The sequence below is a fragment of the Lissotriton vulgaris genome, chromosome 1_1, assembly GCF_964263255.1.
Source record: "Lissotriton vulgaris chromosome 1_1, aLisVul1.2, whole genome shotgun sequence".
Taxonomy (NCBI): Eukaryota; Metazoa; Chordata; class Amphibia; order Caudata; family Salamandridae; genus Lissotriton; species Lissotriton vulgaris.
The window spans coordinates 2087112933-2087131335 of NC_141685.1; positions in this window are offsets into that span (position 1 = coordinate 2087112933).

Consider the following 18403-nt stretch of genomic DNA (forward strand, 5'->3'; position numbering starts at 1 on the left):
GGCCATGGATTGAATGGGATTGTGCTGATTTTGCAGTGTTTTTCGATTTTTGGGTGTGTTCGTGGGGAGGGACATGCCATGTGGCTGGTGGCCATTTTGAGTGCAGCTACAGGCACTGGCCATGTGCTGGCAGGCAAGTGGCCATTTTGAATGCAGGCTTTGTTGTTAGGCCTCCAACCATTTTGCCTACTTTTCAACCTTTATTTATGCCCAGGGGTAGTGAGTCTTGCATGGGCCTAGTCTTTCTGTGGGTTGTCTTGAATTTAAACATTATGGAGGGCATGGATGGATTGGGATTGTGCTGATTTTGCAGTGTTTTTCGATTTTTTTGTGCTCTATAACTGAACTGATGTTCCTCTGTCTTCCATTTTTTTTAGGTGCACAAGACTCAAGAGAACCACCAGTGCCAGGAAGAAGTCCTGCAGCGGTGTGTGTGTGCAGCATAACGTCACGCGACGTCACGTCTGGCCTCAGACAACTCTACAATTCGTGCAACTGCGGCCTGCTGTCTGACCTGCTCTGAAGAAGATGGCCCCGCCCCCAAAGAAAGTTCTCCGTAGCTCCTCTAGCAAGAAAGTTGCTAGTAAGGAGCAGAAGAAGCAAGTTACCAAGGAGGCTGGTGTGCCACCCGCCACTTTTTTTGGGAGCAAAAAAAAAAGTACGCCTGCAGCAGCAGGATCTGCTGGGGACCAACCTGAGAGCAGCACCCCTGCTCCATTGGGTTCAGTGCCTCCACCACCACGCCAACTTAAGTCAAAGCCCTTGAGTGCTTCAGAGGCAGTCAGTGTACTTCTCCAATCACCATCGACCAGTGATGTTGGCTCATCGCAAGAAAGTAGCAGCAATGTCCCTGAATCAACACAGGTTGTTGTAACTCATCTGACAAGTGTTGAACAACCACAGCCGCAACAACAACACCATGTGCAAGTACACGCCCAAGTACATGTGGAAGGAGAGGCAGCAAAAGGAGATGCGCAAGCAAAGGTGCATGGAGGTTCACAAGTGCCCACAATAGTTGTTCCTCCCGAAGTAGGGGCACATTTGGAAATCGACAATGAAGCTGAGGTATCATTGGAAGCCACTCCTCCTGATGATCATTCATTGTCTTCCACATCCCTAGCAAGGAAAAGATCAAGGGGGGTGTCTACATCTTCTTCAAGCCCACCTCGTTCTGGTGCAAGTGATCTGTCTTGGGAACCACAACTGCGGTCTGACAGTGAGGCAGAGGCACACCATGATCTGACACCGGTACCTAAGCGTAAAAGGAAGGTCGTCCAAAAACTCAAACCTATGGAGTGTGATGAGGCTCAACAAGAAGTGACAGATACTGCTGGTGATGAAGCCTCTCACGATGACGACGAGCCAGTCATCACAAAGGTCACTGCAGCCCCACCGGGCATGCAGCAAAGAGACATTTTGACCCTATCCCGAGAAGCTGCTGAGCGTGATGATGATGTCGGCGAGGAGGCAATGGAAATGGAATCATTAGATTTGGAGTTAAGTAGTACACCAAAACCTACCGCTTCCATATTTCTTCGCAAGAAGGTACCCACCTCGTCCTCGACCTCAATTCGTGGTGGTGAAAGTGCAAAACGTACTGAAGTTCGGCAATCCACATCCTCCACTTCATCTGTCATTAGCAGCAGGACCACCACCACCAGTATCGCCGCCTCCTCCGGCCCCCGAAGACATTTCAAGTCTCCAGTTTGGGACTTCTTTAGTGTTTGCCCAAAAAAGGAAAACGTAGCCATTTGTAGCCTTTGTAAGCTTCGATTTAGTCGTGGTAAGCTTGGTTCTAACTATGGTACCGGAGGCCAGAGAGGTCATCTTGAGAGAAGGCACGCTGTCGAATGGTTTCCGCACCTAGAGGCGGTCAAGAAAGCCGGAATTGCACGTAATGAAAACGTTGATTTGTCATCTGCTGATGACGAGGAGGTAGAAGAAGACGATTCAAACACTTCACTTACACCCAGTTCCCATGTCAGCAGCACACCCCATGGGAGCCACACTAAGAGTGTGGGAGAGAGTGAGACATCAATGCGGAAAAGTTCATCAGCGAGCGTAACTGGGTCGAAGAGATCATCATCATCCCGTAAATCATTGGTCCAGGGCAACATTAAAAAGATGTTGTTTACAGAAGCGCAATATGAATGCAACCACCCAATGACCCGTCTGTATAACACTAAGCTGGCTAAAATGCTACCTCTGGACCTTCTCCCTTTTTCTTTTGTAGAAGGGGTTGGTTTTCTAGAATTAGTGACAGCGCTCTGCCCTAAATGGAAGGTTCCTAGCCGGTTCTATTTTGCCCGAGTTGCGGTTCCAGCACTACATGAAGATGTTCTGAAGGTGATTGGGGCAGCTTTGCAGAAGAGTGCTGTTCACACTATACATCTGACAACAGACATGTGGACCAGTGGCGCAGGCGCTGATTACATGTGCATCACTGCACACTGGGTCTCTTTTTCAGGAGCTAAAGCAAAGCTAAACGCAGGTGTTGACGCGAACATTGTTTTTAAAGCTGCTCGGAAACATGCAACACTAGCCATGTTTGGTTTGGAGAAACGTCACACAGCAGAAAACATTTTGGATGTCTTTAACACAAAGGTCCTTAACTGTCTGTCCCCACTAAAACGCAAGGTTGGTTATGTTTCCACGGACAATGGCTCCAATATAGTTAAGGCCATGAGGGACGGTTACTATTTCAGAGTGCCGTGTTTGGCGCACTGTATAAACCTGGTTGTCCAAAAATTCTTGGGTAATAAACGCAGTGCAGCGTACAGTGTATTGGAGAACTGCCGAAAAATTTGCAAGCATTTCAGGCATTCTTTTAAGGCCCGGAAGCAGCTGAGGAGCATGCTATATCAATGTCAAATGCCAGTGAAAGCACTCATCCAGGAGGTGGTAACACGTTGGAACTCAACCTTCTACATGCTTGAGCGTCTGTATGAGCAGTATACGCAACTCGATCAATATTTCTTGAAAGAGGGTATAGAGGAGCTGAGGATGGGTGGGCCGCAATGGAACATAGTTGAAAGCCTAACACGCATGCTTCGTCCTTTTGAGGTCTTCACGCGTGCAGTCAGCAAGGAGGACTCTAATTTGGGAAAAGCTATCCCATTGTTGTACATGCTGGAGGACCAACTGAAGGAGGTGTGTTCTGTGTTTGGAAAAGATGACAAAAAGAAAGACTCTTTGCTTCTGGCTGAGCAATTATTAGAGCTCCTACAAGGTGATGAACGTCTTAAAAAGATCTTCTGGATCCACGCTACAAAAAGGCGCTGGCAGGCAGAGCATTCTTTCCTTTTGGTGATGAAGATGTTACAAAGTACAAACGTTGGCTAGCCTTGTCAGCCAAGAAGTTTGTAACAGAACGGCTGGAAATTGAAGGAAATGGCAGTACATCAGCAGGCCATCCCCAGTCAAAACAATCCACTTCTGCACCTGTGGCTGTGGCACAAGTGACCTCTCAGCCGTTAAAGACACCGGCAACCGGATCATCTGCACGAAAGACAACAGAAACATTGGAGGCTGAAGAGGATTGGCTAGCTCTGCGTGGGTTTGGTTCTCAAAAGGTCAGAGGCACAGCAAGAGCTACGCAAAGTGGAGGAACCTTGGAGGAGGACCTTGAGTCGATGGTGAAGGACTATCTGAATGACTCCACAGAGGTCTATGTTAATTCTGACCCATTGGCGTATTGGCATGGGAAAAAAGAATTGTGGCCACAGCTCACCAACCTGGCTATAAACTACTTGTCTTGCCCACTCGCAAGTGTGTCTTCTGAACGGGTTTTCAGTGCGGCTGGTGGGATTGTAACTCCCAAACGGAGCCGCCTCTCGCCCAAAAATGTGGAGAGGTTAACAATGATCAAGATGAATCAGCACCTCATACCACCAGATATAAGAGTACGAGAGAGCGTGCCGGATGAAGAGGAGGTGGCCAGCAACATAGATGAGGGAATTTCTACTCTGTCAGGTGGCACTGACCTCACCCTGGCTGAATTCGCAGAGTATGATGACGAAGCCTTATTCTTATTCCTGGACCGTGATACCGACTTCGAGCCCTGAAAATGAGACAACGAATCAATAACTTTCTTTTTCATCCTTATTCACTTTTATTCCTGTGTGTCTGTCTTTCTTTGTTGTGCACAGTTAATATAATTCAAACTTTAATCAGATAATCACAAAAACAAGCCCATCAGCAGAACTGTCTTCACTTGTTTGCTAATTTATTTGAAGGTGCCGCAGTCTGCATTCCTCAGGTTCACAAGTTCAGAAGAACATGCTCCTCTATCCTCCTCCTCCAGACTCCTATTTCCATCAAAGCAGAGGGCTGGTTTACGCCCAATGAAGAAAGACTCAGCACTTGTGGGGGTGTTGTTCTACCTCTTTGCAGGTGAGTTGACGGGTCTGGGGCCATTGCTGGGAAGCACTAAAAGTGGTTTGGACCAAATCCGAGGCGGAAAATTTTTTGTGTTTTTGATGACTTGCTTGCCTTTGAGGTGCTCTTAGGGGGGGTTCCGTCTGTTTGTGGGTGAGTTTCGTGGTCTGAGAGCATTGCTGGGACACTCTAATCTTGATTGCATTTGCTTTTCAGGAAATCCGTCGTGCCAACCCCGACTTATGGCCTAGCTACGCAGCGCGTTTGGACCGAAGGCCCAGAAATATTGCAAGTATTAGATTTTGCTTTTGGCCTGTTTGGGGGTGTTATGCTTCTTGGCGGGTGGGTTGCCGGGTCTTGGGGCATTCCTGGGAAGGTCTAATACCGGGTAGAAGTGGTTGGGACAAAATCCAGGCCGATTTTTTTTTTTGGGCTATTTCTGACATTTTGCTCTATGTAGCGTTTTCGGGGGCCTGTTTGGGGGGCTTCCTGGTGTTTGTGGGTGAGTTTCGTGGTCTGGGAGCACTGCTGGGACACTCTAATCTTGATTGCATTTGCTTTTCAGGAAATCCGTCGTGCCAACCCCGACTTATGGCCTAGCTACGCAGCGCGTTTGGACCGAAGGCCCAGAAATATTGCAAGTATGAGATTTTGCTTTTGGCCTGTTTGGGGGTGTTACGCTTCTTGGCGGGTGGGTTGCCGGGTCTTGGGGCATTCCTGGGAAGGTCTAATACCGGGTAGAAGTGGTTGGGACAAAATCCAGGCCGATTTTTTTTGGGCTATTTCTGACATTTTGCTCTATGTAGCGTTTTCGGGGGCCTGTTTGGGGGGCTTCCTGGTGTTTGCGGGTGAGTCTCGTGGTCTGGGAGCACTGCTGGGACACTCTAATCTTGATTGCATTTGCTTTTCAGGAAATCCGTCGTGCCAACCCCGACTTATGGCCTAGCTACGCAGCGCGTTTGGACCGAAGGCCCAGAAATATTGCAAGTATGAGATTTTGCTTTTGGCCTGTTTGGGGGTGTTACGCTTCTTGGCGGGTGGGTTGCTGGGTCTTGGGGCATTCCTGGGAAGGTCTAATACCGGGTAGAAGTGGTTGGGACAAAATCCAGGCCGATTTTTTTTTTGGGCTATTTCTGACATTTTGCTCTATGTAGCGTTTTTGGGGGCCTGTTTGGGGGGCTTCCTGGTGTTTGCGGGTGAGTTTCGTGGTCTGGGAGCACTGCTGGGACACTCTAATCTTGATTGCATTTGCTTTTCAGGAAATCCGTCGTGCCAACCCCGACTTATGGCCTAGCTACGCAGCGCGTTTGGACCGAAGGCCCAGAAATATTGCAAGTATGAGATTTTGCTTTTGGCCTGTTTGGGGGTGTTATGCTTCTTGGCGGGTGGGTTGCCGGGTCTTGGGGCATTCCTGGGAAGGTCTAATACCGGGTAGAAGTGGTTGGGACAAAATCCAGGCCGATTTTTTTTTGGGCTATTTCTGACATTTTGCTCTATGTAGCGTTTTCGGGGGCCTGTTTGGGGGGCTTCCTGGTGTTTGTGGGTGAGTTTCGTGGTCTGGGAGCACTGCTGGGACACTCTAATCTTGATTGCATTTGCTTTTCAGGAAATCCGTCGTGCCAACCCCGACTTATGGCCTAGCTACGCAGCGCGTTTGGACCGAAGGCCCAGAAATATTGCAAGTATGAGATTTTGCTTTTGGCCTGTTTGGGGGTGTTATGCTTCTTGGCGGGTGGGTTGCCGGGTCTTGGGGCATTCCTGGGAAGGTCTAATACCGGGTAGAAGTGGTTGGGACAAAATCCAGGCCGATTTTTTTTTTGGCTATTTCTGACATTTTGCTCTATGTAGCGTTTTCGGGGGCCTGTTTGGGGGGCTTCCTGGTGTTTGCGGGTGAGTTTCGTGGTCTGGGAGCACTGCTGGGACACTCTAATCTTGATTGCATTTGCTTTTCAGGAAATCCGTCGTGCCAACCCCGACTTATGGCCTAGCTACGCAGCGCGTTTGGACCGAAGGCCCAGAAATATTGCAAGTATGAGATTTTGCTTTTGGCCTGTTTGGGGGTGTTACGCTTCTTGGCGGGTGGGTTGCCGGGTCTTGGGGCATTCCTGGGAAGGTCTAATACCGGGTAGAAGTGGTTGGGACAAAATCCAGGCCGATTTTTTTTTTGGCTATTTCTGACATTTTGCTCTATGTAGCGTTTTCGGGGGCCTGTTTGGGGGGCTTCCTGGTGTTTGTGGGTGAGTTTCGTGGTCTGGGAGCACTGCTGGCTATATATACTTTACTTTGCAAGAGGTTTGAAGCAAATCCATGGTGGCAGAGGGGACTTAGGGCCTAGCTGCAGAGCGCGCGCGGAGTGATTTGGGAAATTTGTGAAAAAGTGACTAAGTCCCCATTTTTGTACTTTTGCTCTTTGGCTGTTTGGGGGTCTTCTACTCGTTTTCTCCTGGGTTGACGGCTCTGGGGCCATTGCTGGGAAGCTCTAATACCGGATAAAAGTGTTTTGGACCAAATCCCAGGCGGAATTTTTTTTGTGTTTTTGATGACTTGCTTGCCTTTGAGGTGCTCTTAGGGGGGGTTCCGTCTGTTTGCGGGTGAGTTTCGTGGTCTGGGAGCACTGCTGGGACACTCTAATCTTGATTGCATTTGCTTTTCAGGAAATCCGTCGTGCCAACCCCGACTTATGGCCTAGCTACGCAGCGCGTTTGGACCGAAGGCCCAGAAATATTGCAAGTATGAGATTTTGCTTTTGGCCTGTTTGGGGGTGTTACGCTTCTTGGCGGGTGGGTTGCCGGGTCTTGGGGCATTCCTGGGAAGGTCTAATACCGGGTAGAAGTGGTTGGGACAAAATCCGCGCGGAAAAGCCTTCAGTTTTGGCACTTTTTGTAACTTAGGGTTCGTTAGGGTTAGCCCTAGCAGCAGGATTGCATGTGTTTCGGGGTGTTCTAGATTTTTCAAACTGAGTTCTGGGGTCTTAGAGCACTCGTGAGAATGTGTACTTTTGGTTGCAAGTCATTTGAAGAAAATCCATGGTGGGAAAGGGGGGATTTGGCATAGTTAAAGAAAGCCTTTGCCACTATTCTTAACTTAGGGTTCGTTAGGGTTAGCAGTATTTCTATTGCATGTGTTTGAGTGGGGGGGATTTCGAGTCTTGGAGCGATGCTGGCTATGGCTACTTTTGCTTGGTTGCTTGCAAGTGGTTTGAATGCAATCCACGGTGGGTAATGGGTAATTAGGGTACTTCGGCCTACTTTTACTTTCAAAGTAAGTTTTGTCACCAGTTTTCTGCTAGGCCTCGTTTTTTGAGATTTGATTGGGGGTCTTCTACATTTTTGCGACTGGCTTTAGTAAGGGTCTGGGTGGGAGCACTGCTAGGAAGATCTAATTTTGTTCTAAAACACAGTTTCAAGTACACCTAGCTTGAGGGGCAAGATCCGATACATTAATTTGCCCATACTTATTTATCCTTCAAAAGGTGACTCAGAGTACGCACTTTCGAAAACATTGTACTGTCTACTAGGAAAAACAAATTGTGACTTTTTGCACTCCACAGCCTACATACCTTATATTTATTTATCAGTGGTGTTGTAATATTATATCACTTCCTGTTTTTCGTTGAATAATTACAGGCCGGGTTTCAGTCTCTGCAATGGGGAAAAAAGGATGGAGTCAGGCTTCACAGTAGCGAGCCACAATTCAGCATCAGGCAGGCAGTGGACAGGGTGTCTTCTGGTGACCAACATCGATGGACGAAGCGTCGGCTGCAATGGAGGATTGCCGCTAATAGGAGGATTTTTTTTCTGCGGGCAACTTACTTACCACTTCCAACAGGACCACTACAACCACATAGATACAGTATCCCTTGCCTTTTTCTCTGACTGTGACTGCATTTCTTGGCTCTCTCTCTGCTTCTACATTGATCCCTTAACACATCACTTAGTCCACTCCACTATCACATCTGCACCACACATAGTCATTTGTAAGTGCTCCTACGTAATTCGCAAGTCGCAGCACGCCCCAGGCCGTAGAGGACTGGGATGGCCCCAATGATGAAGCATGTCACCAAGGGGCAACCCTGGTGAGTGAGGGGACACCTAGAAAAAAAGCAATTTCTCCTTTTCTATCTACTATACCTTCTGTCAGGTTACGCAGCCCCTAAGCGCCTACCGTACTATGAAACTACATTTCCCATGAGTAGGCGGGAGACTTGCAGACTATTTAGTGAGACTATATGAGAGTACCCTTGTATGTTAGGACAGCACTTCACTGATGCCTGTCTTGTCTTCTGTTACAGGTATCCTTTCCCTGCTGACCCTACCTTTACCCATCCCACATTTTTTATTTTAGTTTGTTATTTTTCTCCCCCGCCTAATGCCTCGAACACCCTGTGTTTACACTTCTGGGTGTTGGTGACATTTGGAGGTGGAACCATATTTGCATCGACTGGATCACGGGGAGTAAACCTGACACCTTCCAGACCAACCCCATTGAGTGTTGTTGTGAATGGATTTATAGTGACCAGCAAGGCTCTCAGGTATCTGGCTACAGAGACCTTATGTTGAATATAGTTATCAATATTTCCACCCACGCCCTGTACTGTCGCATTCTTTCTTCCACAGTTGTCGAAAGTACTACTTACTTTTAACTGACATGCATGCAGTTACAGTAGTGTATGCACTTTCAAAGATTGATGGATAGGTTTGTACCCAAAGATTTGTTTATGTTCACAATTGTTCGTCCATGCTGTGCTACTTTTTCTTGTCTCCCAAAACCTTTCCCAAAAACCCCCGTACCCATCCATTTTTCAAACCCTAACCCTCTTCCCCCGGGCTGTGTGGTTTTGATTGATGTGTGACTAAATTACAGCAATAAATCCACACACTTGCTGGGGAGGATAAGGTGATAGCAACAGGCTGGTGAAGAAATCTGAGGATATATTCTTACTCTGCTTGACAAAGACCCATGGCTAATGTCAAAGAACTTCAACCGAATTAGTTATACTTTAACATTTGTTAGGCTACAACGTGGCACTGTTCTAGTGTACTTCTGTCACCTGCTATATTCTGTATTGTACCTTTGTATTGCTCAGGAGGACAAACCAGATTTCATTTTCTTTTTTTCATAGGCAAGCAACTGCCACTGTGTCACACCACTAGTACCACCGCTATGAGGAAATTTTATCCGCCCAGGATTGCCAACCTTATTTGCTGTTTCCCGTGGAGCCAGCCCTGGGCCTAGCCCTACTTGCAAACAGAAATTACAGGTAAGATAGGCGTTTGGTTGGAGGTAGTATAATGGAGTATTAGGAGAGACGAGAGATTTGATTGACGGTAGTACTACTAAAGTCCTAGGACTATTCAGGAAAACAAACTTACTGTTATGTTAAACCCCCACCCACCAGACTCAAAAGCAGTAAAAAACAGGTATGGTCAGATAAAGTTTCAAAAAGTATATTTTTATAGCCCTAACAAAAGAATCTCCCGCAAGACCCTCCCTAACCCCAACGATTGTCCTTCAAAAGTCCCCAAAAATCACAACTCCCAATTCCCACCCCCCAAAAGTCTCTAAAAAAGGGGCAAGGGACACTATGGCAGGGTGCTGTTGGAATTAGCAGCCAGGGCATCATGCTCCTTGCGGAGGGTGGCAAGTTCGAAGCGGAGGCCCTCCACCACGTTCTTATAATTATGGACCTCCTGCTCCAGGTAGGACAGTCTGAGGGATAAGCGGCGCCGGTGTGCCTTGCAAATCCTGTGAGGGGCAGCTGCTTTCTTTGCTGCTGGGCGGTGGCGTTTGGCTTTGGTAGCCCGGCTCCGTACCGCTGGAGCACTGCGCTGGCTGGCAGCCCGCACGGAGGAGGAGGCAGCTGTCCCAGTGGACGTTGTTGTTGTTCCAGACTGCGTCTCCTCCTCCTCCAGGGCCACCAGCCGCCGATATTCAGCAACAGTGGCATCCAGCCTCCGTTGCCGGGCCATTCGAGCCAGCTCCTTCCTCCTTGATGGTGTCTTGGATTTGGAAGGAGCAACTACATGAAAAAAGAAAGACATAGTCTGTAACCAATGCTCCTTAAGATTAACACAAAATGATTGAGCAGAAAGTTGTCACAGTACAAGTAGCAAATTGAAAGCACAGTGCATAACTATTGAGGACAGTATCTATGTAACCTCCGACTTCTTCATCCTTGCTCTAACATTAGTGGGAGTTTAAGGAACAAATTCTACGAGCACTATGGACTTCTATTACAGTCGACTATGACAGTACACCACTCTTATTCTTCTTCTTCTCTCTTGTTTAGGAAAATTGGTACGTTATCTTATGCAAGCCGGCATAATGCCAGCGCAGTGAACTTGCACCCGAGAAAAACAGACGCACACCATGGTGAGTGAGACAGACTTGCGTTACTGTACCGGTCCAGTACATGCAGGTGGTGAAGCTCTTACTTTTCTATTACGGGTGGCACTGAGAATACTCTGTTAAAAGGGCTACTGCTTAATTAATTTAGCTTTCACCCTACAGTGCAAATGAGTATTAGAAAAGGAAAATGAAGAAGCTAAATTATCTGATTATCTATCACTTCACATGGGATGTATTTGATGACATATGGGATGACTTTAGGTGCTTTGCTTATTATTGAGTGAACAGTGATACCCCCACACATGAATGACGTACTACTACTAAACTAAAGTTATTAAGGGAGGTAGGGAGTGCCCACCGTAATAACTGGATATATGCCGTGCTTGCAGTTGCAATACAAACTACTGCTACTATTCATGGTAGTCTTTGGACAACGTTACAACTTCTTTTCCTTGCCTTTCCTACACTGGAACGGACGTGCGGGTGCGGTGTTACATGCTCTTCAAAGTAACACTTAGTTCATCCAGTGACCGTCTACTCTCTCTAGATTCACATATGCTATCTAAGAGTCAGATAGTACCATGAATGATCCAGGCATCCATCCATTCAAAGTATATTGCACACATACAGTTTCTGTCTCACCCACCCAGGCTGTTCTCCTTCCACCCTTCCTTGCTTCATCATTCACCCAGCCATGCACCATACCATTTTCTTACCTTCCCAGCCACCTCGGGGACCAAGCAAACACATATCATTCTTCTTTGCCAGTCATCATTACATTTCTCGTGCTTCCACACTTACTTACACCCTTCTTTCGCTTTTCGTTCATCCCATCCATCAAGTTCACCTCAGATCTGATTGGGATTCTTCTCGCCAAAAACTTCACAGCTAAGTCGAAGTACATTTAGAGGAGGCTACTACCTGCTTTTTTTATAATACACCCGTGCAGAAAGCACACTCTGCAGTCTTCAATCTCAATGACTAAGGAATGTATAGCTTACCTCTGCCCGCCACCACCGTGTGAACCCTCACAGGCATGTCCTTTTCCGGCACTTGCACCGCCTCCTCCCCAGAGTTGTCCTCCTCGTCCAATGCCACCACCTCCGCGCTGGCCCCGTCTCCAGATGTTCCACCTACAAAGTACATTTAATAATGTTAGAATACACCACTCACTACTATATAATATTTGGTCTAGGAGGAAGAAAGAAATGTGAAAAAAAGTGTACAATTTAATAATTTTTGACTGTGTACTCTAGAGTAAAAATGTCCCTTTTTCCAGGGAAGGCTGTTGTCTTGCTGCACTTTTTGGCACAACTGATGAATGTTTGCTTTTTACTTTTTAACACGCACCACTTTTTCTCCTAACAGACAGAACCTTGACTTCTAAGAACACGAGCAGGATCAAGTTCAAACCAGGTGAGAGCTCGGCTCGACCACAAGAAATGTGTCCAATTAATCGTCAGCACTAAGCACTTTTCCATTTTCAGTTACACGTTCACTTTTATGACAAACTTGAATTTAATAAATGTGTTTACTTTTAATAAAGCTTTTAAACTTAAATAGACTCTGTGGTTTTTGGTCCTCCAGACTAGAGTGGATGAGCTAAAGGTTTTCGAATTTTTGCAAGCATGAGTCCGTGCCTCTGCCATCGGTGACTTTGGGAGCTAAATGACTCTGCCACACTATCTAGTCAGTAAGGAGATTGGGGGTTCAACTACAAAGTCTGTTATCACTGAGGTATGTGGAAAGTCTAACAGTTACAGCACCTATTATAATTGATAAGCTAAGCGATGCATTATTTAGTGTCCATAGTTCGGTTTGTGCAGATTTGTCCCTGCAACAGTAGTAGAATGGATTGTCCTATCCAAACCAAAAGTAAAGTAGTATCTTATTATTTCTTGGTGGTGGTCATTCACCTTTTTATTGTTGGCAATGGTCAAAGCATAAACATTTAGAATACTTGAAAAGACATTATGGACAATCCCAGAGGACTACACTCAGTGCATAGAGCTATTGCTGACTAGAATGGGAGTCCAATGGAAATGCCAAATGTGCAATCTTAGTTAGCTACACAGACAGACTAATAAGAATAATCTAGTAATACCACACGGAGTCATAGGGATAAGAATTTAGATCCTGTCTACAAGAAGATCAAAGACGATTTAGAAAAAATCGAATGAGGAACGCTAGGAAAAAATAAGTACTCTATATTAAAATTAAAACTTACTGGGGCCAGCAAAGGAGCCCTCGACTGCCCGGTCCTGGCCTGCATCGACAACAGCACCCTCCTCCTCCTCCTCCTGTGTCCTCCTCTTGCCCCTGGGGGAAGCTGATGTACAACATGAAAGAAAGAAAAACAGAAAACATGGATGATATTTATTTCTCAACCAAATCAAACATTTAAAAAAGAACTAACAAAGTAACAAAATATTTTTGCGAAATAGCAAATAGGGAACGACTCCACGGGATATATTATTGACCAATCTCATGTGGTCGACTACGTCATTACTTTAGTATTGCTTGATTTGCGGACCGTCGAATTGGAAACTACCCTATGTAACTCACTAAACAAAGTACTAAAAAGGTTTGCCTAGGATTGGCAGGCAGCAGTCCGCAGCACGCAAAGTGACAGCCAAAGTCCATCGTGATTGAAGATCAGCGACAACACTAAAGTTTCCTACTACATTCACCAGTCATTAAAATACTCAAACTATTAATCCACCACCACTATTTCTTCTTATCGCCATGTGTACAAAGGAAGGACTGGACTTGAGTCTGTAGGGGCTGATTTATAAGGCCCTTGCGGCTCTTTTGCTCCATTGTTGCGTGACTTTTGTGACGCAGCGACAGCACAAAAGAGGCGCAATGGTGCGGCGTATATTAACAACGTGACGCATCTGGGAGATGCATCACGTTGTAAAGCCCTGCGCCAATAGGGGTGTTCCGGCGCAAGGGAGGGCGTTCCTGCGCAGGAACGCATCCTAAAAGTGGCTGAGGGAAATCTACAAGATTTCAATCAGTCACTTTGAGGACAATGATGCGTGACTCAAACCCTGCGCCTGCTTGAAGCAGACGTACGGCTTGACGCAGCATTGGGGAGATAGGGCACCCCAGAGAATTGATGGAGCTGCACCATCGTTGCGACGCAACTCCAGCAATGCGCCACCTTTACGGCACAGAGGCGTAACGCTTTGGTGACGTTTTGGGCCCATGGCGCGCCGCATTGTAATACGGCGCACCATGGGTGATGGTGGCGTGACGCACAATTACTGGCGCATCCCTGCAACTTTGCAGGGATGCGCCGGTAATTAAAAATCTGAACCTTAGTGTGTAGCATTGCGCAGTTCTTTCAACTACACTCATACATAATTTCACAGGCCAATGAAATGAACACAAAATCTAAAACAAATAAGCATAGTAGCAACACTACTGAGAAGGAGAGCAGTGTACCTGAAATGCACAGAAGATTTTGAAATAAAATGTACCTACAATGTAATGAGCAGCATTATTGCTCTTGGTAAAAAACAAAAATTTGCAATATAATAACACAGCAGGAGAAAACATAGTAGTAAAGACATAGCTACTACTACTCACCAAGCCCGGGGATCTCAAGGCCAAGGAGGTCGAGCAGATCTCGCTCACGGGTCAGGACATCCGTCCAGCGGTGGGTGGCCTGGTTGTAGGTGCGCCAGACCCGAGAGTGGTGGTAAATGGCCTGGCACACCTTCTCCCACCGCTTCCGGCGCTCCCGGGCCCCGTACCCGGCACTGATCTTGCCGCCTCCCATGATGGTCCTGGGGAGGCGGCGCTGAACATAAAAAATGAGTTTCCCGTGGCATCACTAGCTCCCCCCTCAAACGCCCGCACGGGAGCCGGACACGGGGTGCGGGACCCTTCCCCTTCTCGGGATGCTTCCCGGCTCCCTTCACCATGGTCTGGGCGGAAAGGAATAAAGAAAATAGAATAGGGAAGAGAAGAAAAGAAAAGAGTTTACAAAAGTAGTTTAAAATTAACCAAAAGTAGCAGTAAACACAAAAATATAGGGCTAGAAAAATAGAGGGATAGATAATAAGTAAAATAGATAAAAAAAAACTTCAAACAAGCAAAGGATGGCAGAGATTGACAGAGGATACAAAGACCATGCCCAGAACCATAGCAATGAATGAGAAACAAGATGGCCGCGCCCGTTCACGACCGCGCGGGTAAGTTCGCGCGAGATTTTCCTTGCGAACACGCGCGAGACTGTACTGGCAAGCCGCGGACTTTGCGAGATTACACTTCGCGCCCGGAAACGGAAATACGTCAGGCAAACAAGATGGCTGCGCCCTTGAACGACCGCGAGGGTAACTTCGCGTCTTGCGCTACGAGCGGCTCGCAAAAACGCACAAAACCTTGCCAACTAACACGCCGCAAAAAAAACAAATTGCATATTCGCACGAATTTGCGGCTTCCGAATCCGATCTTGCGCGTGTTCGCACCCCGCGAACCCCGCGAAATTGCAGAAAAACGAGTTTTTCAAAAGTGAAAGCACTCGGCAGGGGCAAGAGTTCAAACTCATCATTAGTAACAATTCCCGGTAGTGCTTCCTGACTGGGGCCCCTCCAGAATTCAGTTGCTAGTTGCAACAATTGTATGACCCTGCTCTGACCCTCACAGCAGGCTCATACAATAGCTACAAGTAGGCCACAAAGAAGGTCCTGGGGAAAAAAAATGCACTGCAACAGAAAGCAAAATTACAGATAAGGAAGCAGGTGCCAGACTGGAATTTTAAAACAGTGACACATTAATAAACTAACCCCAAATTAATTCATCTGAGTTGAAGCAGGGATGGTGTGCTTGCTTTTCCCCCCCCATAATCTACAGTAATGATGAACCAGAGGGTGGCATTGATGTAACAGAGGGTTGCAGTGGTGAAACAGAGGGTGCTGGGAACCTGTGATGATGAACCAGACGTAGAAACAACATAATTCGCGACCGTTGCGCGACGAAATGTAAGTTCGCAATTGCGAACTGGTACGAAACCCTCGCGAACTGGCAGAAATCCTTGCGAACACAAAAAAAAAAAAATCCGCTAATTCGCAAGAATTCGCGGATTTTGCGGATTGCGAGTTCGCAAATCCGCAAAATTCGCGAACGCGAGATCCTCAAAATTCGCCCATGCTTACACATATAGCAACAGTGCCAATTTGTAAAGGAGACCAGATGAGTCCACATAAAAAAGTTCTGAAAATCTTATCAATCAGTTCGAAATCAGCACGTATGCAGATCAGCAGCTGTCTGTCATCACCATCAGCTGCATAAGCGCACAAAAGTCTTTATATATCCATACACAAAGCAAGACCAAGAAATGATGAAGAGCCCACAAACTGCCTTCCTTTTTGTCAAATCAGGCAATAATAAGTTCTCAGCTTTTCCAGGGATGGCACCTCCTTGTGTCACCTCATATGATCATACCACTCAGTCCATTGGTCAGTTCATATGGAATGTGGATCAGGTGACATAAAGAAGACACAAAATGCAGAAGAAATATGTGGAATAATTATGCAGACCTTGAGTCAATCTGCTCTTGAAACGTAAAACAATGCCCCTTTACCTCGAGCATGTAGAAGAGTTCAAAAGAACAGTTTCCCAATCAATTTCCTGCAATGGTAACATAATTGTAGCAAATTCTTTACACAATACATGAGAACTCAGAAAAAGTAGAAGTTTGTTCCCTACACATTGTTAAATCAGAGAATTTGCTCACATAAAGACCCCCATTAGGATGGCGGGCGGACTATGCCCGCCCCCCATCCCCATGTAAAACGGGACCGCCCGCCATAGGAGCGGCGGTACCGCCTGGCAATTAGAATGCGCCCGCCACACTGGCGGGCCCCTCCTGTATTTTTACCATTGCGGCGGGCGGTGCTGAAAGTGCTGCCCGCCACAATGGTAAAAATGCACGTTGTGCATTTCAATGCACAACATGACAGGCACCGCACGGTGCCTGCCATGTTGCACTTTGAAATAAGGGGGGTACCATAGGTACCCCCATGTGCACCTCCCACCCCCCGGAGTCTTAGGGGGCCCGCAACGGGCCCCCGCAGGGAGTCTCCGCATGCCTTTCCATGGCAGCATTGCCGCCACGGAAAGGCATGTCTGAAAGCCCATCATAATATGTCTGGCGGTGTCCAATTGACACTGCCACCATATTAAACATTTTCCTCCTCGGCCGCAAGGCGACCGGGGCGGAAAAGCGGCGGACGGTGTTTAGGTCCGCTGCGGTCCTCCCCGCCATAGTAATATGGCGGGGGGGAAATGGGTGGCAGGCGGGCATGAATGTCGGGTGGATCGCCATCGTAATGGACCCCTTAGTGTGCTTAGCGAGATAGATATCTTCATGAATAAGGGATGAAGCCCTATTTATTTTTAATGTACAACCAGCAGGATAGATTTTTAATGTGTTGTTTTAGGCTCAATTTGTTACATAATATTTTAACCTATCCATCAGGTTTTACTTTAACAATTGAGCAGAAGGGAGCCTGCGGCTGCGACAATAGGTCTCCACAGGAGACCTATTGTACTTTTGTATTCTTTTTACCGAATTCCCCGTCGCAGATTCTTGTTGATATTTTAAAAGAGGCAAAACTCTGCCAAGCCAAGACTGCCCTACTATTTTTGCAAAAGGCTAGTGATATGCGTACCTTGTGCTCTATTATGAATTTCTTGAAAACAGTAGCAAGACTAAGAAACACAAGAGACTGAGCAATGACAGAATCAGCAAAATATATTTTACAACAACAACTAAAACACACACTGAATGTGCGAATTGTTTTCCTTAATAACATGCAACTACCCCCATGATTAAGACGGGCAGCCCACCACAATTTACTCTCTCATCACTATTTTGCCATACAGTTGAAATTGTGAAACTGAGACGCAGAAAGTCCTCGACGAGAACGAGAAGCCATCCATTGCCCCCGCTAAACTCGAGAGTCGGAGAGCTGCACCACAACCCTGAAAGCCAGGTCACCAGCAGGACTTGGGTGGAAAAGAAAATTAAGCGCGATATTACCTATCATTTTGGAGCCATTTCTTGCACTCAGCAGGATCATTATATGAAGAAATTGCATCACAATGCAACTCAGCAGAAACATTTTGACAAAAGCTCTGGAGTGCTGAAACCACCTCAGAATCCCAATAGCCTGAGGGCAATGAAAGCTAATGGGCTGAAAGGAACAGCGTCTCGTATTTTCCCACAGAGCAACGGTGTGCTCTTTTGGTAAAACTGAAACCACTTCTTGTGACAATTGGGGAACTCTATATGAAGAAGATCGCGCCTTACGTGATTCCTATAGCAGAGGGAGCAGCCTGCTTGGTTTTCCATTTGTGGTGGCGGCATCGAGGGAGGCGCCATATTCCAAGCGCCAAGCCCTAGCTCTAGGTGTCGGAGGAGGGTCAGGGTCAGCATGGCTGGCATGCGCACGCATGGGGGGAACCACTCATGTTTCTTCTTGTGGCGGTGGACCATTAGGAAAAAAGAAAATAGTGCTTACAGATTGATAAACACTTACAGTGAAACAACATAAGTAAAGGGGCCAGAGGCCAAGGGAGGTTACAAATGAAGAAAAGGAGGTACTAAGGAGGGACTAACAGACCAATTACTGAATCAGAAGACTGTATTTACGAAGAAAAAAGA